Genomic DNA, 19,162 nt, shown 5'->3' on the forward strand with positions numbered 1-19,162 from the left:
GCAATGTTTCTAGTTGCAAAATCTCACAGGGCTGTGTTTAAATACATGAAACAAAACCTGAGTCAACAGTAACCTTTTTCTATTAAAATACAAAAGTAGTTATGAAAATAGTTGTCTTAATGGTAGATATGAAAAATACTTTTAAATCTAAGTTTTTGTGTTTAAAACTCTATCATGTCTCTCAAGAAAATAGACACTGAGGTGGGTTCAAGATCTCTAGTTTTGAGTTTCTAGTATGTTTCCTATCTCTTATTTTGAAATTATTCCTACGGTAATCGCTTTCAGTTGTCCCATTTATTTCAGTTCATGCGGCTTGAATAAGTTCTGGGTTTCTCCTAAACCAAATGAGGCCAATGACAGGGTTTTCCTTGGACATATTCTTGGATGTTTTTATGTCACTGAAGCTGCAGAATCTGAATATCCTGCTTCATGTATTCAAGTGTTGTAATTTTGACCATGCTTATTTTATGAAGTTAAATACATTTATATGATAGCCAATCTTCTTCTGAATTTAAAGAAGGTCTCCAGTATACTGCCTATCTCCCTCTCCTACTCGTGTGTCCTTTGTGCTAAGCTATAGAGTTAGGACTGTTACATAAACATTTAAATTAAATGGAAAATGGGCAGTAAATTCTTATTGTACACTAATTACAATCACCGTGATTATTTTTATTTTTTTTTCATATTCTTTGTAGTATTTACTCCCTTTCCCCTTTTAGTTAATTTTGTATCTGAGTTTGAGAAGGTACAATCTACTTGTCATTGGAAACAGTAGACATCTTGATATACATATAATGTGTGGATATCATGATCTATTTTATGTTAGAAGGGTAAAATGTATAACAGCAGCACTGTAGAATACAGCAAGAAATATTATGTGAAACACCTTAAAGGAGCCTCCTGGCACGTTAAGAGTAGGCTTTTCTAAATTTAAGTAAATAAATTGATTGGATAACATTCAGAGTTAGTGTAAGCTTAAGGTTGAGGGGCACCATGAGGGTTAATAGGTACAAAACACGTATGGTAGTGAAGCAGACCAATGGCACAGTAACAGCTCTGGTTTCTGTGGGAATAATAACACAATATTCCTTCCAACAACTTTCAAACTGTCTCATAAGATGCTATGTAACACAATCATAAGATAAGATATTCCTGTGAAAACTGACTGTTTCCCTTCCAGGGAACAATCTTCACCTGGGAGCCACTGGTTTAGTGTTTCTTCAGTGTACTTTTGGCAGGGTAGAAACCAGGACCTGTATTAGGAAAGATAAGTACTCCTCATATGCTTTGTTGCCTTCCTCTAGATTTTTGAGTTTTATATCCGTAGTTTGAACAAGGTCTTGCAAAAACCTCTGTTCTCTTGCCTCCCCCTGAGGGAGTGGGTGTGATGGATGAGCAGCATCTCTCATTGCTGGTCAGCATCTTGCAAGCTGGATCTGTTTATTTTGGGTGGGAGGAGGAGAGAGACAGACACAAAACTAGGGACTTCTTTAGAAGTTACATTGTGTTTGTTGGCTGTGACTTTTTTAACTTTTAAAAATCACATTTTGGTTTTATTGACCAAATTTGTATCTTGGACAATCTGTCAAAGTAGAAGATAGACTAAAAGGGCTTATTTACTGATGGCGTTATTCAGAAATAGCTGAAAGTGGTTTTATGTCCTTGTAATGTGACATTAATTTCTGGTGTAGGCAGGATCACAGGTAGCGCTGTTTAAAAATAGCTGTTATGATTAATAGTCTGCTTCAATCCAGGATAACTTTCTAGTATTAAGAACTCAAAAATCAGTGTCATTAATATACTTAATAATTTTCACGGGTAATGACTTGTCAGCTAAAGTCCATTAAAAAGTTACACATTTACTAAAGAAAAACAATTGATTGACCTGGTTTTATTTACTGTTGAAAGGCCAAGGAATGTCTTTGAGGCAATGCAGTTTCTAGATTTGGAACCATATACTGTTTTGAACAATTGTTCCAGCATCATGTTTGATGAGATAAGTCAGGCTCATTTTTAATTGTCATTGTCATTTCGGTGAAGAGGTTAATCCTGCTCGTTTTACTTACTTCAGTAAAGTCCATTCCTCTGTAGAGGAGCTTATGAAAAACATCGATAGGATTTGGCCTGAATTGTAGGGTTTGGATTTTGGTCATGATGTACCAGTATGTTTACTTTAAAATCAGTGACAGTAATCAGTGAAAACCCTTACTTAACACAATAATCATTCTTCAATTTAAGTGTATTTCAACACTAATGATTCTGATAATGTATTCAAGATCCTATAAATATAATTTGAATGCATGTTTTAAATCCATTCTCAAAACAGTAATGTTTACGGTCTTATCCAACATAATTATGACCTTTTTTCTTATTGGCCATTATCAATAAAATCCAAAGACCACTAATCGTATTTTATACCATTTGAATGTAATAATGAAAATACACTGCACATAGCAAGTATATCTAACATACTCTGTTTCTTCCTAGGTAATATATATTAAAGTATTTTGTGAATCCCCTCTGCTATTTATCAGTAAAATATAGGTACCTAACTTTCTGCATCTCTACAGATCACATACCACAGATAATATAAATAATAGCCTAGCAAGACATGGAGAAACAAATAATGAGTACTATTATGAATTCTGCATTAAAAATAAATAACTGCATCAACAGAAATTCAGGTTCTACTGACAGATGCTACAAAACTCAGGAAAGATTGGATTTAATTTTTTAATCTAATGTTACTTCCATGGTAATAACAAAATGTTATTTTTACTGTGGGAATCTAGAAAGGAATTTAAATTATTTTGTGAGATCAGCTGTATTAGAAGTCTCTTGTTCAAAGTATTGATATGACTCAACAGAAACATAAGTTCATTGATTAGTAATTAGTAGTTCTTATGTAATGTTCTCATTACACCTGATATATTTCAATTAGCTGCTTCTTTGAAATGCTTTTATTTCTCACAAGTGCATACACATATGCATAGCTACATGCACGGAAAACATACATTTTTGGCTAGGAATAGATGGACAGAGAGCTGACTTTTTCATATATAGTTTGAATTTCCTTCCTCTGAAACAACAACAAACTAATTGTCATTTTATTTATTGTTGTTCTAAACCTAAAACTGTTTATCTTTGCTTACATCTAAAAGTACACAGAGTAATAGCAAATGGCAGTATACATTTCAGTGCTGAGAGCTGCCGCAGTTTAGGAAATATTAGGGTAAAGTGAGGCATAGAGTTATTAATAAAATGCTTTAATTACCTCAAGTTCCATTGAAAGCTTCTGTGATGAGTGAACCTATAGTGACGTGTGGGAATTGCTTCAAAACGTCGGACAGAGAGCTATCACAGACTGGAGGTTCAGTTTTTCCTTCTGTTGATGCTGGATGGGAAACCTGTGATACCTACTATAACTGAAAGAGAAAATATGTCCCTATACTTCTTTGTTTAGCAACAATAATCCTTATATGCTGATTTAATTTTAGTTGTGTAATTGTTTTCTGTATAGAGATGCATTATATTGTCACATAATCAGAACTAAGAATACAGTGACTCCAGTGGATAAAGGGTTTTCCAACTTTGTATTTGTTCACTAGGAGAAATAACCTAGGACAGAATTTATGTTGCTCCTATAGGCTTTTATGACAGGGAAAATATGTAAGAAATTATTTTTAAAAGAATCTTTCAAGTTCATTTAAATTATTTATTGCTACCAACAGAAGAATTTTCTCAACCCTGTTCATAATAGCATGACTGGGAGTATTTTAGGATGGAGTTTAACTGGGTATAGCTAGTCTCTCTAACAGCTGACTTCTTCCCTATCCTAAATTTTCTGGAGAGCTATACATTCTCATTAGACTTTATAATCTCTCTAGATAAAACTGTCCCTTAATCCTGACTGTCTAGTAAAACTGATCTTCCCTAATTACTTTGCCTGGGAAGGGGAAGCATCCATTTTTCTTCTTCTTTGCAATTGTTTCTATTGTTTCCTTATACTACTTGGACTGTGCTAAAACTATCCCGTAGAGAAAAGCGGATTCCCACTTACCTGCATCTCTAAAACACTTTAATTTCTTTTCTATTTCCCTCTTTTACCCTCTTATTCATATTTGAAAGGCTTCTAATGTTGATTTTTTTTGAGAGTATTTTTTAAAATAATGATTTTCCATTCAGCTTTTCATTCATAACTGTGTGAAACCTTGTTGATGCAAAATGGTGATGACTGAGTTGGGTGCTCACAAATTATCTAATCTCTCAGTTCTGCAGCCAGAACTCTCAGAAAGGAGAACACAGTCTAGTTAAGAAAAGATAGAAATCTAAATAAATTAAAAATAAAATTGGTCTGTATACGAATCAGTGATTTCTGATAAATATTTTGATCCCATTCAGTTTGCTCTGTCAGAGAGCATGGTTTGCATAACCAAGTGACTTATCACCTCTCTGTTCTCTTAAATCCATTTAAAATAACCCTATGAATAGGGATACAAGGAATGTCCCTTTTTTCTTTTACAACCTGTTTAGAAAATACAGACCCTCTCGTATAGGGTATGTTAGGGCATTGGACAAAAGTGAGAAACAAGATTTTCAAGTCCCTGAGTGATCTTTTGACATGAACACCTTGTGAGAAAGAGAGAACAGTCTGCAGGAATCAGAGGTGAAGGGAAGAAACACTCCTAACAAACAGAAAATTGACTAACTTCTTTGCACACGTAACAACCTCAGAAACATATGGGTACACGTACTCATGTACGCGTTAAACCATGGCTAAAAGTGACAAAAATTTGTATGTAAAATGCTTTCCCAGAGTTCTAACTTTGATGCAATTAACAAAATTACATGAAAATGTGTATGCAATTTAGGTGGGATTAAACATGCACATGTGATTAGTGATTGTACCAAACTGTTTATAAAGGCAGTGGTTCAATACAGAAGTATTACTCAGTGTATTCCACTCAAGCATGGAATGATGCAGTATTAAAAATATCTAAGCTATTCCTGGGTAAACTTTACAAAATTATCTTTAGAGAGCTATGAGAGATCAGAGTGCAGCTAATACATTTTAGACTGCTGGACACATTATAAAAATTAAGGTCAATATTTTGGTATTTTTCCCTTCAGTCAAGAAGCAGCTTACATCCTGAAAACAAAAAGAGAACCCACATGCACTACATAGCATGATCTAATATTTACTGGGAGTAAAAAGAGCCTTGTTTGTTTGCCTCCATGTCCAGATCCTCTCTAAGGCATTTACCTGTTACATGCTTTTTACCTGTGCACTAATGTTTTTCAGAGCTTCATAAGTTATATCTAACCTAAATTATTGAAAGTTGATTTGCAAGGGTACTTTAGCATGTTAAACCCATAAGAAGCAGGCTTTCTTACAAGAATACTGATAGTGAGATTTACTGTAAATAAGATTTAAAGTGTCTACGTCATGTATAGAAAGAGCCAGGCTCAGGATATCTGTTAGATATAGGCTGGACTGCTGTACTCTATCCGTGCCCAAGGCAGCCAGGCACAGTAAAAGACAACTTCAGGCAACATTTAATTGGCATGTCAAAGTACAGACTCCGTATCTCAAGAGTATTCTGGTGCTGGACTAAAGATTGAAAATCCGTGTATGCTTTCTTGTAAACAGTACAGATGGTGAATGAATCTGGACTGGAAAAGGAGTTCCTAGCTATATATATCTGTCCAATAATACAAATTTAATGCTTTATTAAAAAAAAAATAAAAATCAAACAACAAAAACAAAACCAAACAAACCTCTATAAGCTCTTGAGCAGCTTGCCATCTTGATGTTCGTCTACTGGACTTACTCCCCAGTGTCACTGCCTTTTCTGCACTGGGAAACCAGAATTGGGCAAGATACTCCAGATATGGTCACAAATGCCAAACAGAGAATCTTGATCTTCTGGCTACACTCTTGCTCATACATCCAACTATGCAATAAACCTTTATTGGTGCAAGGCTCCACTGCTGACTGACGTTCAACTTGTTTACCCCAGGATATCAGTATGTTTTTCTGCAAAATTTATTTCTAACCAGGCAGCCCCAGACAGTACTGCTGCATGTGGATATTTCATCCCAGGTTTAGGACTTTCTACTTGCCTTCATTGCACTTCATGAGTTTCTTTCAGCCTGGTCTGTCAAAGCCCTATTGAACAGCAGCCCAGTTGCATAGCAAATCAATCGCATCCTCTAAATTTGATTTCATTCACAGGCTTGCTGAGGGTGCATTTTGCCCCATCATCCAGGTAGCTAGTGATGGTATTAAATGGTAGCAGCCCTAATACTCACCTGTGAGGAAAGTCTCTAGTAAACATCCAGAAGACTGAAGTGAGGCTGATCAGCCTCTAATGTTCCAGATCCTCTTTCCCACTGTTCTTGAAGAGTGATTTGACACTTTTCATTCTCTAGTCACTAGGAACCTCTCCTGTTCACCTAGTTTTTGAAAGGTGACTTTAGCCAAGCTCCCTCATAAACATCAGATGTCTCATGAACTGCTGTATAACAAATTTATTTGATCAATTAACTAATCTTTTCCTATCATAGGCAGCACCTCAGTCTCTCAGACTCTTCTGCCACTAGGCACAGAGACCTGGAGGTCTTCTTTCAGTCATCTAATGAAGGCTGCATCCTATTTTTCCTCTTGATCAGGAGGTCTGTAGCAGAAACCCATCACAGCTTCTTCATTAACGTCCCTTTGATCCAGACCTGTAAACTCTCAACAGGTTTGTGGAACATTTCACGGCAAAGCTTCATGTGTTCATGCTGCTCTTTTGCATAAAGCATAATCTCTCTCCCATTCCCAGCCTGTGCTTCCTAAACAATCTGTATCTACCAATTGCAGTGATCCAGTAATATGAGCTATCCCACCATGCTTCTGTTATCCTGCAACTGCTCAAACCTAATTCTACTAATATTTTTTTCCCATGCTGGAGCAGTTCATGTCCAGGCACATAAGACGGGTCCCAAGTTGTGCTGTTTTCTTAGGGAATGTGTGAGAATTGCCTTTATTGTGTTGTCACCCAGGCTTCTTGCCCCCTATTGTTCTACTTCTCTCGGGCTTTGGGTCTTCAGGGTCTTCATCCCATGAAAAATCTTGTTTAAAGGCTTTGTCATCAAGGTGGCAAGCTTGTTTGCAAAAATGCTTTTGCCCCACTTTGCAGATAGAGACAACCATTCCTTATTCCTGAGAGAGTGTTCTGTGGTCACAGACATGAAAACCCTGCATGAGATACTAGCCCCACAGGCAGGTATTGACACACTTTTGCTTCTTTTTTACTTTTTTACTTTTGCTTCTACCTGAGCCTTTACTTTTCACTAGAAAGGCTGAGGGAACAGTGCCTAACCTCTCAAGCTCTTCGGGGTCACACCTTGTTGACACTCTGTTTTACCCTGGCCATTGGTACTCATATGTTATAATCTAGAGGCTGGCAAAGCCTCTGCAATATTTCTACAAAATCCCATATCCAGAATGCACTCCAAATCTGTTTAGAAACAGGTAATAGGTGAAGAGATAAGGATACTGAACTGGCATTCCCAGTATTAATTCTTTGTGGCTTTGTGAGAGGGGAGGAAAATATATGATTATACTCTGTGACATTTGGACAGTATCTCAATGTTTCAGCACCAGCTAATCTGACAATAGAAACAATGATGTACTTTTTTCAGTCATATTTTTACCATCATGTATCTTCCTAGCACCTGAAAGTCAGCCAAATATGAAGAAATAGGAATAAGCATATGCCAGAAGAGACAAGAAATGAAATGACAAATTGAAGAACATGGAAGGCAAGAGAATAGAAACAAATGAAAACAGGGATCCTGTTTGGAAGGTGCTGTTAATAGACAAAATGATTTAGTATAATGATACATAGGGCATGAGGGAAGAGAAATTAGGTATAAAACATGTGACAGAAGGTCTTGCAATACTGGAATAAGAGTCAGAGATCAGAAAATTTTTCCAACAGTGGAAAAGAAGCATTGAGAGAATCTTGGGGCAAAAGTAGTAACAAAATGCAGAGAAAGAGAAAAAAACCCAGCATACAGAGTGAACAAGGGAACAAATAAATGGTGTTTCAGGGCCTGCAATGCATCTGATCAGACTGCAGTGAGAAGTAGGTGTAGGGAAAGAGAGCAAATGAAACTGTGAAATCATGCAATACAAAAAATACCTCGTAAGTCAAAAGCATCATAGAGATGTTAAATACAGTCTGATGTGACAGTGGAGGAACGTGGCAAAAGGGACATAGCTTTTACAGATGGTTTCCAAGTTAGAAGAAAAAAATCAATTCACTAAAAAAAAGAAAGTTTTAAGGTTTCATGTGTTTGTCTCAAAAATGCATCACCTGGACAGAATTCTGAGCACTTCCTTATTTTTCTTTTCTTGCTTCTATTTATTTCAAGAGCTTTTGTATCCTCTTGTTTTTGTTAACATCCTTTCCATTTGTGCTAGTTCCTCTCATTCTCTGCAAATGGCTTCTCAGTCCTACCAACTGTTGAAAATGTAGCCAGCATGAGTAAGACCCTCCTAATAATGCCAATCAAAGTGAAGGGTACATTGCTTCCTAAGAAAGAGTTTCTTTTCCTGACTCATCAAAAGATGTCATCAGACTCATTTTGGGCCAGCTAGCCTGCCTCTTTCCCTTTGTTTCCCACTGGTGTGCTCTGCACGCTCTTTGCGGGAGTGCTGCTCTTCCAGAGAGATGGTTGATTTGTGCTGCGGTTTGTCCAGATCCGGCTTTATGCAGCAAATGATCTGGCTAGCTGTAATCCTTCTGGCTCTCAAAAAATGATTGAAACCAATGGAAAAATAAATTATATATGTTTTGAGTTTACACTTTTGCTGATATTTTAAAACTCTGCTGTGGATTTAATTGGAATATTTCAGTTTCCAAATTGAGGTGGGGGGATATAAAAGTACATATCTTCAAATACATTTTCATAGCTTTTTTTTTTTATTATTATTTTTTTAAAAAACCCTATTTTTTTTTGGTTATAGTCTGTGAATTTGGTAATCAGATAAACACAGTGAATATAAACACTTCCAAAGGAAGAATATGCTTACTAGGAGCCATCCTAACACACTTCCATGGCCCCGAGGTACTGCCAGCCATGTCCATCCCTGTTCAAACCTGGGGGTCTCCCAACCCTACCCGCAGCCTAAGACCCTGTCTCTGTCCCCCAGGGCCATTAGCCCCTTGCCCCAGTGATTCCCCAGAAGGGGCAGTCTCCAGGTCCCCTGCCTCCAGGTCCCCTGCCTCCAGCCTGACCCTGACCAGCCATGGGCTCCATCAACTGGGTACTTGCACGCCCACATCCTGACCCAGCCTTGGCCCATTCCCATCTCCAGAGAGGTGCCTGATGCCTGGGGCTGGGTCTGCCCCCACCACCCCCAACTGCCTGCTTCTGCCTGGGGCAGTGGGACAGGTCCTGCCCTGATACCCCATGAGGACCACACAGGCTTGGAGTACTCCAGCCCCTGGGAGCCACAAGCCCCATTGATGCCCTGACACACACACTGTTGGGCTAAGGAAAAATACCAAATATCTCATCTGTTGCCTGTATAATGGTTGTTTCAACCCACACCAAGTAAGCAGGAAGGCACTTTCCAAGCTCTGTCTCTAGCATTTGCCTATGATGCTTTTTCACCAGAAATTTCAGCTCACTTCCTCAAGAAGAAATTTTGGAAAAGTCAGGTATCATTATACCATCTGGTACAGTAAATTAGATAGATAAATGCAGTCAATAGGTTGTGGCCTAATCTGTTCACCAACGGCATGAAGAGATGTTTCATGCAAGAGTTCATTCAGCAAAGAACATGTATATAGTGAGTTATCTGGTCATTAAAATACATTCATTCTGTGAGGAACCGGAGGCACCCCAGGGATGATGTTGTCCATAGATGATCATGTTTTTTTTTCACTCAAGTTATTATTTAGATTTTTCTTATTTAGAGAGAAGTGATTTTTTTCAGTGGAGTATTTCTCCTCTACAATTTACATTGATCCTTCCAGAGTTTGGAACACTGATTTATTGTGTGTCATTTTAAGCAATTAATTGATTAATATCTGGTCTTACTAACTTGAAACAGTAACTGATTCTATTCTTATTTAGTTCAGGTGGGTTTTATTTGCCTTCAATCAGAGCAAGGCAGGCCTAGGCACAGCGAGTTGGTATTTGCCTGTTCACTGTTGCTAAAATGTTGCCATTCCTATAATTGGATTTATATATATTTTAAGGTCATTTGATCGTTTTGCCAGGCTATATAGCATAGCTTATGGTTTTATCGGTCTAGGAACTCCTATTTATCCGGTAATCCAGTTACTGAAATGAGAATTTCTATTAAAGTGCATCTTCCAGAAAAGCATATTATAATGATCTCTTCAGTAGATGGCAGTGCTGGGATTAAAACTGTTGCTCAACTAATATGCAAATTTCCACATGTTGGGATTTAGGTGTAAAAAGGCTTTTCAGGACATTCTCATCTTTAAATCAGGACTCTAGTTTGCTTGGAATGCTGAAACTGTGGGGAGATTTATTTCTACTGGTTCAGGAAGTTTAGAAAAATAGATCAAATACTGCAAGTACAGTCATTTTGCTCCAGAGATATGCATGAACAAGCTAAAGCTGTAGAAAACATGTAGCTATAAAGCTCCAAAAGTAATAGTTCCTCCACTGCATATGACATAATCTATTTCAATTGCTCCCTGTAAAATGATGTTGCTAGCTGAGATGCTATAGGGTCTGAATACATAGATTTTGTATGGAAGTATTTTAATTTTACATTTATTAAACTGTATCAAAATCACTGGGGTATCCTTACATTATGGTGAGCTTCTCTATATATGGCACCATAAACGACTCCATTACTGGATTATTGCGACTTCATAATCCATCCCTTAAATGACAATGAAGAACATTTTTCTACCAGGATGTAATATACAAATTAGAAAGTTCTGATTCCTGATAAGATCACATGTGTCCCAACATAAAGTTTTTTACAAATAGGCTCATTTCTGAAAAGAAAGCTTGACAGGAATATCTTTAAAGATCACTCATCTTAACGGCAGACCTCAATAGTTCGTACAGAAAACTGCTTAGGAGTACAGAATAAGCAACAATAATTTCCCATATCATTAGGGCTTTGAGAAAGAACGAAGTCTTCTCTTGGATTATAGTTGTCTTGTACTTGTGTGGACAACAAAGGGTTGTTTATTGTGGCAATTAAAAAGTGTGGTAGCATCATATCATTGTTCATCTGTTGGGAAAGAAGGCTAGAGAGGGATCTCACAACTACACAGAAAGTAATGCTGAGTAATGTATTCCAGATCACACACTTAAGGTTATAGTACTAAACCTATGAGCATGTAGGAATTCTCAGTTATCTTGATGCTGATGATGCCTGTATTGACAACGGAACTCAGAGAGGCCATGGATACAGCACCTATGGAGCCAGAAACTTCCCTTTAAGCACAGACCCAAAGAAGGAGAATTTCATATTTTTCATTAACCATAATGTGTCTATGGGAGATCTGGACTGATCCTATCCAATGGGGCAAAATATTATACAGCATAACAAAAGAAGAACAAAGCAAAAACAAAACCCATGAAACTGCTAGCATTTTTCAACATTAAGAAAGTGAAATTCCCTTCTCTTAGATGAGTAAAACTCAGAGAACTTGTGAATTCTTTTGACAGAAAATTAAAAGTATTCTATAATTAAAAATAATAAAATAGTCTTGACATCTATATTGGCTTGTTTTTCAGAAACACCTCATTCCTTGACTTCTTTCACTACAGATAAGGTTCATCATTCATCTCTCTGAAAACAATTCCTGGACAATGTAATCTCATACCTAAATCAGTGTAAGGAGCTAGATTTCAGCATATTGGAAGATGCACTAAAATAATGAGAACAAGAGAATTTACTATCCACTTTATACTCACATTCTGCAAAGAATTGTGCAAACCACAAAGCAAGGGTAAACAGAACTCTTGCAAAGAATATGCTAAATTTTTATAAAACTAAAGACGTCTCTTTGAACCTGAGAGATATTAGAATTCTCATGAAAGAAAAAAAAGTCTACTAAATCCTACTTGTAAAATGAAAAAAAGTAGCTAAAATAGTATCCATTGGCTAGAATAAACTCTTGTTCTCTTCAGTATAAGCAGTGATTTCAGATCTGCTGGTACCTAGGTCAGCTGCCTACTGCTCCAGCAGACTAACACTCAGTGAGAAGCAAAACCTGATGCGTTTTAAGCTCTTGAATTTTTACTGTGTCATGCAGTGAAGGGATAAAATTTGTCTTCTGGCAAGAGTATGTCCCTCTTAACTCATGGATGACCTGAGATCTTTTGAGGCATATATATTGTTGTAGTTTCAGCTTCTCTGCAGCACCCCTTAAGCACCAAGTTCTAGTGGCAACTATCCTTCTTTAGAAGAAAGAAATGTAGAAATATGCTCCTGAACTGTACTGAGAAGGACATAAGAATAATTAAGCTGCTGAAAAAATGTATCTTTTTCTAAATAGGTACATAATTTTGTAGAAAATCTTCAAACACAGTTTATTCCCTTTTTTATCCTGACTAGAACATTAGCAAAAGGGGACCAAAAGAAAAATCTTTGAATTGATAATGGGCTTGAAGGAATATGTATTATTTCAAAAGATATTTTTTCCTTTTTTGTATGGCCCTGTCTTCTTTGGGATTAACTTTTCTCTCCTATCTTCCTATGTGCCAAAAGAATTATGTAGTTCATTTAATTTACAACCCCCCCAGGTACTTGTGTCTATTTTGATCTCATTTACATTCCTAAATAAAAATAAGGAAATGTCTAAGACCTTTTCTTCCCAGTGTTTGGTTTCATATATTCAAAAGATTGTGTTTTATTCTCTTAGAATGGTTTTACTCTCAACCACTCTCAAGCTAGTCAGTGTAGTTTTATAAATCAAATGCCAAAACCACTTTAAACAAAATCTATGATACATCCCTTGCCTAAAGGAGCTGCATCATTGTAAGACCATAACGGTATCATAGAATGATATTGCTTGCTGAGCTGGTCAGGTGTGACTGGGGGTTAGACTGGGAGCTGAAAGCTCATCTGAAACTATTTTACCCTGTGCCATTCTCTGAAGTAAATCCATACAGGTGATGTGGAGCTATAGTACCTCTGCAGGCTGCTGAAGTCTGTTAACTAGCTAGTACAGTACAACTCAAGGATGGGGAAATGGGATGCTTAGTCTCTATGTTTTCATTGCTGAAACATCTTGAATGAATTACACCTGTGTGGAATTGTCCATTTTAAAGTAGTATCTACAAAAGTCATGGATGTTTTCATTATTTTTATTTCTTGCTACTTTAGGAAAAAAAAAACAAACCACAAACAAAACCCACAAACCAGCCTAAAATTGAATATACCTTGATGAAAATTTAATCTGTCTCATCAAGTCTAATTCTTATGCCTGATATGCTGATTGATGGTAGTGATGGAAATAGTTTCTGTAGTTAACACTTGTGTTTAGGACAGTATGTGGAAAATTGGTAAAAGAGACATTTATTTCTGGTGACACTTTAAACTAATAGTAAACAGTGAAAAATAATGTGGTCTCTTTACTATGGGAAAGGGAAATAAACACAAAGATTGTTCCTGTTGTCCAATATTATCACCATAAAACAGAGAAGCAAACAGGTGAATTTCACTTACATAACTCAGTAAATCAAAAGACCTGAAGTTTAACACATAATAGACCTCCTTAGATTTAAGTTAAATATTTGTGTTATTTAGAACCTGGTAGAGATAATCCACACTGATAATTGTATGAAGCAGACTGTAGCAGGAAGGATTGTGCCTTGAGAAGCAGGAGGTTGAGGGCTGATCACCCTTGCTCATTTGTGACAGTCAGCTAGTATGGATCAAATGAACTCTAGAGAGCCTTTTTAGAGGTAAATTTCAGGAGAGAAACTGTTTCCTTTGTTATGTCTTGGAAGACATTTTGGGGTAGACAGATGTAACGAAAAAGTTCTGTGGATAACGCTCTGTTAGGGAATTAGTTTTGCTTTGTTGTTTTTTTTTGTGCTTGTTTGCATCTGGATGTTCAACTGTGACTGACAATATATCTTGGAAGAGATATGGGTTTCACTTCTTCCTAAAATGTAGCAGCCAAAGTCTAGGCCATGCAGTGTCACAGGGAGCTCCTATAAAGAAAATCTTGCAAGAAAAATGAGCAAGGCACTTGGAAGTTCCAAAACTGATAGTTAACATAGTAAAAGAGGACATGGTGCTTTCTGATTGCTTGACTTCAGAAAAATTTACATATTTTGTAACATAAAGGTGAGGTACACTACACAGAATAGTTTAGAAAGATAATCTTCTTCACTGCTAGCAGTAACAGTTATTGGAAAAGCTTTGCTATGTATCGGGGTTGTTATAGAATCTCTAGTTTTGCAGGCCTTTGGGCCAATCTAAAAAGCAGAATTCAGACACAGATACTGCTCCCTTTGGCTTTTAAATAGCTAAATCTGAACACGAACTCAAATGTGCATCATCTTTCTGTGGAGCCTGCATGAATTATACAACATTTGAACCGAATATAAAAACAGGGCACACTATTTTATATAGGAAGAGGTAATTGTGAATATGTCGGTTTCAATTTCTGTGATGAGATTGGTGCTCCCTTTATTCCATGCCTGAATCCAAGCGTAAACATGTCAGCTGCGAAATGCATAGTCCTTTCTTAACAGGAAAACCTAAGGATAGCTAGAAGCTAGCACACACGGGGATAGTGCATATCCTAGTGCAACAAATGATAAGAGCATAAGTTGCTTAACACCTGTTGTCAAAAGGTAGTATAAATATAATATTAGTATGACTGCTCTGATGCGGTATGCATTAGTTAATGATAAGCTATTGTAGTCTGAAGTAATGAAAACACATTCACAATAAAAATATCTGGGAATATGCACCAATTTCTATCTTTGTTACATTTGACTACATTTGTCCTTAAGTTTGGTTGGAGTGGTATTTTCCTGCCTGATGGTTGCAGTTCAGTAAATCATCAAAATATTGTACTGTCAAATCAAAAAGGTCATATAGCAAAAACCTGTTGTCAGCAGCTGCATTTTTTTCACTTGATCAATAAACTGTAGGTAGCATGGTTCTCATATCTGAAAGACATGCACAGCACAGTCATAGGAATACAAAATAACTGGTTTTGTTACCAAAATAACAGCATTTGTTATTAAATACATAAATGCACTAGCAAAGACCATAATATGCATTTGTCACAACAGACAGGATCCTGCTCTGAGCTACTGGCCACTAATGAGTTAATACTGAACTCAGCTAGCTAGACTGCATCTGTGAATAGTTAAATAATGAAGATGAAATGAAGGCCCAATGAAAAAGTCAGACAAAAGGTTATGAGTCTGAATAAATGACTCCCTGATAGTCAGGAGAAGAAAGACTGATATTAAAAAAAAAAAAAAAAAGAAAAAAAAGAAAAAAAAAAAGACTTGAATAGAAGCTGTCTTAGAAAAGTGTTATGAGAATGATATTGTGTGGCCTTTTTCTACCAAATTGTTTTGCATACTGCAGTTAGGACTAGGTGAAAGTAAGAATTATGATATTTGTAATGATAGATTATTATGCAAGTACTCATTGATTAATTTATTATTTGGATAATTGAAGCATTAAAAAGATGACTTACTGTGTTCTGCCCATGTTAGTTTTTCAAATGTTTTTTAATTGTTTGCAGGTAATCAGAAAGTATTAAAAAAAAATAAAAGAATGGACAAGTCATTCTTTTTAGTTTTTATGTTTATGTTTTTTTTTTAAAACAAAACACTTCTGATGTTTTCAAAATGCTTGGAATGGTGTCTTATTTAGAACTGTTTTCATATGCTATTCACTGTGAACTGCCCAGTTCCAGTGTTAGCTGAATTCCAGCTCCATGCAGAAGTAAAAACTAGGGATGGATCACTACTTGCATGCCTGTGCACTGCCTTCTCTCAGAAAGAAACCTGGGTGTATGAGCAACAGGAGCCTTATGCTTCATAGCAGTATTTGATCTGGTTGATAGTAGGGATCAGGACTCAAGAATATGCTGTGGAATATTCTCCTCTTATGTTTAGATGAATCCTCAATGTTTTAGGATGGGGAGCTTGGGCTGAGTACTATAGATGCTGTACCATTCAGAGAAGGGGGACGGAAGGGAATGTATGACTCTTCTGTAAGATGGAAAGCTTGAGGAAGGAAGGCTTGTACATCTGGAGGTGGTATAGGAAATATCATATCTGTAACTTCACGCATGTATTGTACCTGATTTGTGCTTTTTGCAGCTTCATGTTATTTTTGCATCCAAGTCTTGCCACAGGAGCAGTGAAGAATAGGTTTACACTTTTCTTCACATAGTAGCGGATGACTGGCAACACATTCTTTGGCTCAGCTGAGGTCACATGTTAAGGATCTCTTATTTCCTTCTCTATTGCAGTGATTGTGGTAGGCCACTGCAGGAATTCAGAATGCATTACTTCAGTGTTGCCTTCTTACCGTGACCTACTAGAGTGATTCTAGAGGAACAGTGAAGGCACAGTGTAATTCTGTAATGAGGGTGTCATATCCCACTCAGACGAGGGGGACAAGTGACTCAGATTCGCAAATCCTGAATGGAGTGGACAACAAGTCTCCAAGTCCAAACATTTATTAACTACCCACAATGTACTAATTGAACACATGATAATTGGCTAAGTACATAGCAAGTTGTGGCAAGCAATACAATATGCCTTGCATTTCTTAATGGAAAAGGAAAAGAGGGAGATAGAAGGAATGGGGAAATACAGATCACCGGTCTGGGTTCCTGCACTGATCCCACCAGCGAGGGTTCTAGGAGGCAACTGTCTTTTTCACTGGCATCCGTCTTTTCTTCACTGCACTCTACAGGCCGCACACACACACACAAACACCCTCACCCTCACACACACCCTTCCTTTCCCCTCCTTGATTTATACCCACTTTCCTTGGGTTCGTCCCCTAGGTCGACCCACATAGCTACTTATCCCATGTACGGGGAGGGGTAAGGTGTTTCCTGGGATGATGTAATTAGCATGATCATGTCAGCCCTCGTTAGCATATTGCGTGGTGTTAACTTTAATATGCATTTCGTGGATAATGAAGCAAAGGTCATTCACCGGACACATGGCCCTTGAAATTTGGCCAGATGCACCAGAGCATAGCCGTTCTGTCTCTACATATCTCCCTCCTTCAGATGCATCTTGCGTTATTCGGGCAGCCTTATCAGCTTCAACCTCCACTCTATCCACCCTGTGACTCAGGTTTGTCTTGTGAGTGTTTGAGGCATTTCTTCCATCAGCTTCAACTTTTGCTTTCTCAGGCTGCTCTTCTTAGTTTCTCGCAGGCCTGGTTTCTTGTCTCTCACAGAGGGAAGAAGTGCTTTCTTTGCAGGAATGATTATCCATGCGTTGTGGTTCCTCTGCACCAAATTCCTTAAGTGCGTATTTTCTGAGTTCAAGATTCTATACCTTCTTACATGCTTTAAAGAAAACCGTGTTGTTGATTATTCTGACCCTACTGTGCTGTACGAACTTCATTGAACCTACTTAGGAGAGCTGGAGAGGGAATTTTTGCACATACTCATGCATTTATGAATGCATAAGGATGAGATCCTCTACCAACAGGTAGGAGCAGCCTCACTTTCACAAGCCCTGGTCCTCATGGGAGACTTCAACCACCCTGATATCTATTGGAGGGACATCACAGCAGGGCATAAGCAAGCCAGGAAAGTTCCTGGAATGCATTGATGATAACTTCCTTCTCCAAATGATAGATGAGCCAACAAAGAGAGGTGTTATGCTGGACCTTGTTTTCACCAGAGAGGCGCTGGTGGGGAATGTGAAACTCAAGAGCAGCGTTAGATGCAGTGACCATGAAATGGTGGAGTTCAAGATCCTTAGGGCAACAAGGAGGGCACAAGCTCGCTGCCTTGAACTTCAGGAGAGCAGACTTCGGCATCTTCAGGGATGTGCTTGGCAGAGTATCACAGGATAAAGCCCTGGAGGGAAGAGAGGCCCAAGAAGACTGGTTAATATTTAAAGATCACATCTTCCAAGCTCAAGAGCGATGCAGCCCAACAAAGAGGAGTCAAGTAAGACTGCCAGGAGGTCTGCATGGTTGAAAAAGGAACTCCTGGTCAAGCTCAAACATAGAAAGGAAGTCTACAGAGGGTAGAAGCAAGAACAGGTAGACTGGGAGGAATATGAAAAACTGTCCAAGCAGCCAGCGATCAGGTTAGGAAGTCCAAAACCCCGATGAAATTAAATATGTCTGGGGACATCAAAGGTAACAAAAAAAGTTTCTATAGGTATGTCAGTGATGGAAGACTAGGGAAGATACGGGCACTCTCTGGAAGGATTCAGAAGATTATCACTCATATTTGAGAAGGTGTGGCAGTCTGGCAAAGTTCTTGCTGACTGGAAAACAGGAAATGTAACCCCAATTTTTTAAAAAAAAAAAAAAGAGTATCTGGAGAACTACAGGCTAGTCAGTCTTACCTCTGTGCATGGCAAGATCATGGAGTGGATCCCCTTGGAAACTATGTTAGAGCGCATGGAAAATAAGAAAGTGATTGGTGACAGTCAACATGGTTTCACTGAGGACAAATCATGCCTGAAAAATTTGGTGGCCTTCTATGATGGGGTTGCAGAGACGGTGGATAAAGGAAGAGCAAGTGATGTCATCTACCTGGAATTGTGCAAAGCATTTGACACTGTCCCACACAACATCCTTGTCTGTAAATTGGAAAGTCATGGATTTGACAAATGCACCACTTTGTGGATAAGGAATTGACTGGATGGCTGCACTCAAACAGTTGTGGTCAATGTCTCGATGTCCAAGTGGAGAGCAGTGATGAGTGGCGTTCCTCAGGGGTTGGCATTAGGACCAGTGCTGGAGACAAAGGCAGTGGGATTGAGTGCTCCCTGAGTAAGTTTGCTAACACCAAGGTGTGTGGTGTGGTCGACATGCTGGAGGGAAGGGATGTTATTCAAAGGGACCTTGACAGGCTTGAGAGGTGGACCTGTGCAAACCTCATATGGTGCATTGGGGACAAGCGCAAGGTCCTGCACGTGG

This window comes from Athene cunicularia, assembly GCF_003259725.1.
Source record: "Athene cunicularia isolate RWA chromosome 2 unlocalized genomic scaffold, athCun1 chr2_part1, whole genome shotgun sequence".
Taxonomy (NCBI): domain Eukaryota; kingdom Metazoa; phylum Chordata; class Aves; order Strigiformes; family Strigidae; genus Athene; species Athene cunicularia.